Source organism: Vulpes lagopus, chromosome 18 (genome assembly GCF_018345385.1).
Source record: "Vulpes lagopus strain Blue_001 chromosome 18, ASM1834538v1, whole genome shotgun sequence".
NCBI lineage: Eukaryota > Metazoa > Chordata > Mammalia > Carnivora > Canidae > Vulpes > Vulpes lagopus.
The window spans coordinates 47,765,225-47,771,148 of record NC_054841.1 but is presented as its reverse complement, the minus strand read 5'-3'; positions in this window follow the sequence as shown (position 1 = coordinate 47,771,148).

Genomic DNA, 5,924 nt, shown 5'->3' with positions numbered 1-5,924 from the left:
TTTGGACAAGGCGTTCATGTAGCTTCTCTCGCATGGCACTTAGGATGTAGCACCTGGCTCACACAGGAAATACTAGGAAATCGCTAGATTGAGCTTGGATGCACTAGTCTTGTGTGCCCGGACTTTCCACTTACCTCTCACAACACTTCAGTCACGCATCGGGGCTAGGCCTGTTAGGAGCGCGGTGTACGTGCAGGTAGGATGTGGGAGGGACAGTCCATAAGCTCAACTCTCGGAAGTGTGTATGCTTTGCAGGCAGATGTCTGCTAGACGCTTTGTGGGACCTAGGACCGAGCTACACTCTCATTGAACAAGGGCGTTTGCAATGTCTGTATTGAGATCAGATACACTTGAGGAGAATCCTGTCACTTCCACATGCTTTTCACACAACCTCTTCCGGCGCGTAACAGAAGGATCCTGGGAACTATGTCTACAGGGAGTCAGGATGCAGGAGGGTCCTGCACTGACCTCACCTAGCGCAAGGAAGCATGCCTAGAAGCCAGCTTTCAACTAGCTCCGTTTTTAGGGCACTGAGAACGTAGCAGTATTCTAAGCCAGGCGGTACCCAGAATACAACTCCACTGCAGCTGGAAACACCATCCAGGTCTGCTTATTCCACTTGTGTCTCACAAGCCTCTGACAAACGGCTCTGGGGCAGATGTTGGAAACTCATTCTGCAGGCAGTGTGCAACTGTGAGGGACTGAGGATGAGCTCAACTCTCCGAATGATGTTGCTTTTGGACAAGGCGTTCAGGTAGCTTCACTCGTATGGCACTTAGGATGTAGCACCCGGCTCACACAGGAAATACTAGGAAATCGCTACATTGAGCTTGGATGCACTAGTCTTGTGTGCCGGGACTTTCCACTTACCTCTCAAAACACTTCAGTCACGCATCGGGGCTAGCCCTGTTAGGAGCGCGGTGTCCGTGCAGGCAGGATGTGGGAGGGACAGACCATAAGCTCAACTCTCAGGAGCGTGTATGCCTAGGAGGCAGATGTCTGCTCCCCACTCATACAGGGGAGTTAGAACCTAGCTACACTCTAATTGAACAAGGACGTTGGCAATCGCTGTATTCACCTCAGATTGCGTGAGGACAGGCCTGACGCTTCCACACGCATTTCTCAACACCTCTCTCTGCACCTGACATGAGGATGTTGGCAGCTCCACCCACAAGGGCACCCCAGGCGGGAGGGTCCTTCTTTGAGCTCAACTCTCCAAAGGTAGCATGCCCCGAATGCAGCTTTCCACTAGCTGCGTTCTACTGGCCGTGAGAACGCAGCAGCACTGGAAGTCAGGACGTTGCGTTTATACCGCTCTACTGCACCGAGTGACAGCACCATTGAGGCCTGCAGCTTGCCCCTTGCGTCCCATGAGCTTCTGACAAACATGTCTGGTGAGGATGTTCGTAACTCCATGTGCAGGCAGTGTGGAACTGGGAAGGACCGCAAGTCAGCTCATCTCACAGAAGAAAGTTCTTCTGAGAGAGAGCTAGCAACTAGGTACTCAGGGTTGGAAGTTAGTATGTACCACCCATCTGACGGAGGAAGTCGGCAGAAGTCACTGGATTGAGCTAAGAGACACTTGCCTCTCCCAAAGCTTGAATCCCGTGTCCAACGAAATCCCTTGGCTGCAAAGGGTACAGGCGGTCAGCATGTGGGAGGTTGAAGCCATAAGCTCAACCCAAAGGAGTGTGCATGCCTTGGAGGCAGCTGTGTGCTAGGCGCGAAATTGACAAGCCAGTCACTTGGTTCTCTCTCGGCTCCTGTCCCGCGTAGAACGAAATGCTGTGCAAGCGAACCGTACAGGCATCAGGATGTGGGAGCGAAAGGCCATAAGCTCAACTCTCACAAGTGTGTACGCTTTGCAGGCAGATGCCTGCCAGACACTAATTGATGGAAGCTAGGACCGAGCTACACTCTCATTGAACAAGGACGTTTGCAATTGCCTGTAGTGAGATCACATACACTTGAGGAGAATCCTGTCACTTCCACATGCTTTTCACACTACGTGTTCCGGCGCGTAACATAAGGATGCTGAGACCTATCTGTAGGGGCAGTTAGGATGGGGGAGGGTCCTGCCTGACCTCAGCTCGCACAAGGAAGCATGCCTAGAAGCCAGCTTTCAACTAGCTGCGTTCCTAGGGCACTGAGAACGTAGCAGTACTCTAAGCCAGGAGGTACCCAGAATACCACTCCACTGCAGCTGGAGACACCATCCAAGTCCGCTTATTCCACTTGCGTCTCACAAGCCTCTGACAAACTGCTGAGGTGCAGACGTTCGAAACTCATTCTGCAGGCAGTGTGCAACTGTGAGGGACTGAGGATGAGCTCAACTCTCCGAAGTATGTTGCTTTTGGACAAGGCGTTCATGTAGCTTCTCTCGCATGGCACTTAGGATGTAGCACCTGGCTCACACAGGAAATACTAGGAAATCGCTAGATTGAGCTTGGATGCACTAGTCTTGTGTGCCCGGACTTTCCACTTACCTCTCACAACACTTCAGTCACGCATCGGGGCTAGGCCTGTTAGGAGCGCGGTGTACGTGCAGGTAGGATGTGGGAGGGACAGTCCATAAGCTCAACTCTCGGAAGTGTGTATGCTTTGCAGGCAGATGTCTGCTAGACGCTTTGTGGGACCTAGGACCGAGCTACACTCTCATTGAACAAGGGCGTTTGCAATGTCTGTATTGAGATCAGATACACTTGAGGAGAATCCTGTCACTTCCACATGCTTTTCACACAACCTCTTCCGGCGCGTAACATAAGGATCCTGGGAACTATGTCTACAGGGAGTCAGGATGCAGGAGGGTCCTGCCCTGACCTCAGCTAGCGCAAGGAAGCATGCCTAGAAGCCAGCTTTCAACTAGCTGCGTTTTTAGGGCACTGAGAACGTAGCAGTATTCTAAGCCAGGCGGTACCCAGAATACCACTCCACTGCAGCTGGAAACACCATCCAGGTCTGCTTATTCCACTTGTGTCTCACAAGCCTCTGACAAACGGCTCTGGGGCAGATGTTGGAAACTCATTCTGCAGGCAGTGTGCAACTGTGAGGGACTGAGGATGAGCTCAACTCTCCGAAGTAAGTTGCTTTTGGACAAGGCGTTCAGCTAGCTTCTCTCGTATGGCACTTAGGATGTAGCACCTGGCTCACACAGGAAATACTAGGAAATCGCTAGATTGAGCTTGGATGCACTAGTCTTGTGTGCCCGGGACTTTCCACTTACCTCTCACAACACTTCAGTCACGCATCGGGGCTAGGCCCTGTTAGGAGCGCGGTGTACCGTGCAGGCAGGATGTGGGAGGGACAGACCATAAGCTCAACTCTCAGGAGCGTGTATGCCTAGGAGGCAGATGTCTGCTCCCCACTCATACAGGGGAGTTAGAACCTAGCTACACTCTAATTGAACAAGGACGTTGGCAATCGCTGTATTCACCTCAGATTGCGTGAGGACAGGCCTGACGCTTCCACACGCATTTCTCAACACCTCTCTCTGCACCTGACATGAGGATGTTGGCAGCTCCACCCACAAGGGCACCCGAGGCGGGAGGGTCCTTCTTTGAGCTCAACTCTCCAAAGGTAGCATGCCCCGAATGCAGCTTTCCACTAGCTGCGTTCTACTGGCCGTGAGAACGCAGCAGCACTGGAAGTCAGGACGTTGCGTTTATACCGCTCTACTGCACCGAGTGACAGCACCATTGAGGCCTGCAGCTTGCCCCTTGCGTCCCATGAGCTTCTGACAAACATGTCTGGTGAGGATGTTCGTAACTCCATGTGCAGGCAGTGTGGAACTGGGAAGGACCGCAAGTCAGCTCATCTCACAGAAGAAAGTTCTTCTGAGAGAGAGCTAGCAACTAGGTACTCAGGGTTGGAAGTTAGTATGTACCACCCATCTGACGGAGGAAGTCGGCAGAAGTCACTGGATTGAGCTAAGAGACACTTGCCTCTCCCAAAGCTTGAATCCCGTGTCCAACGAAATCCCTTGGCTGCAAAGGGTACAGGCGGTCAGCATGTGGGAGGTTGAAGCCATAAGCTCAACCCAAAGGAGTGTGCATGCCTTGGAGGCAGCTGTGTGCTAGGCGCGAAATTGACAAGCCAGTCACTTGGTTCTCTCTCGGCTCCTGTCCCGCGTAGAACGAAATGCTGTGCAAGCGAACCGTACAGGCATCAGGATGTGGGAGCGAAAGGCCATAAGCTCAACTCTCACAAGTGTGTACGCTTTGCAGGCAGATGCCTGCCAGACACTAATTGATGGAAGCTAGGACCGAGCTACACTCTCATTGAACAAGGACGTTTGCAATTGCCTGTAGTGAGATCACATACACTTGAGGAGAATCCTGTCACTTCCACATGCTTTTCACACTACGTGTTCCGGCGCGTAACATAAGGATGCTGAGACCTATCTGTAGGGGCAGTTAGGATGGGGGAGGGTCCTGCCTTGACCTCAGCTCGCACAAGGAAGCATGCCTAGAAGCCAGCTTTCAACTAGCTGCGTTCCTAGGGCACTGAGAACGTAGCAGTACTCTAAGCCAGGAGGTACCCAGAATACCACTCCACTGCAGCTGGAGACACCATCCAAGTCCGCTTATTCCACTTGCGTCTCACAAGCCTCTGACAAACTGCTGAGGTGCAGACGTTCGAAACTCATTCTGCAGGCAGTGTGCAACTGTGAGGGACTGAGGATGAGCTCAACTCTCCGAAGTATGTTGCTTTTGGACAAGGCGTTCAGGTAGCTTCACTCGTATGGCACTTAGGATGTAGCACCTGGCTCACACAGGAAATACTAGGAAATCGCTACATTGAGCTTGGATGCACTAGTCTTGTGTGCCGGGACTTTCCACTTACCTCTCACAACACTTCAGTCACGCATCGGGGCTAGGCCTATTAGGAGCGCGGTGTACGTGCAGGCAGGATGTGGGAGGGACAGTCCAGAAGCTCAACTCTCGGAAGTGTGTATGCTTTGCAGGCAGATGTCTGCTAGACGCTTTGTGGGAGCTAGGACCGAGCTACACTCTCATTGAACAGGGCGTTTGCAATGTCTGTATTGAGATCAGATACACTTGAGGAGAATCCTGTCACTTCCACATGCTTTTCACACAACCTCTTCTGGCGCCTAACATAAGGATGCTGGGACTATGTCTACAGGGCAGTCAGGATGGGGGAGGGTCCTGCCCTGACCTCAGCTCGCACAAGGAAGCATGCCTAGAAGCCAGCTTTCAACTAGCTGCGTTCCTAGGGCACTGAGAACGTAGCAGTACTCTAAGCCAGGAGGTACCCAGAATACCACTCCACTGCAGCTGGAGACACCATCCAAGTCCGCTTATTCCACTTGCGTCTCACAAGCCTCTGACAAACTGCTGAGGTGCAGATGTTCGAAACTCATTCTGCAGGCAGTGTGCAACTGTGAGGGACTGAGGGTGAGCTCAACTCTCCGAAGTATGTTGCTTTTGGACAAGGCGTTCATGTAGCTTCTCTCGCATGGCACTTAGGATGTAGCACCTGGCTCACACAGGAAATACTAGGAAATCGCTAGATTGAGCTTGGATGCACTAGTCTTGTGTGCCCGGACTTTCCACTTACCTCTCACAACACTTCAGTCACGCATCGGGGCTAGGCCTGTTAGGAGCGCGGTGTACGTGCAGGTAGGATGTGGGAGGGACAGTCCATAAGCTCAACTCTCGGAAGTGTGTATGCTTTGCAGGCAGATGTCTGCTAGACGCTTTGTGGGACCTAGGACCGAGCTACACTCTCATTGAACAAGGGCGTTTGCAATGTCTGTATTGAGATCAGATACACTTGAGGAGAATCCTGTCACTTCCACATGCTTTTCACACAACCTCTCCTGGCGCGTAACAGAAGGATCCTGGGAACTATGTCTACAGGGAGTCAGGATGCAGGAGGGTCCTGCACTGACCTCACCTAGCGCA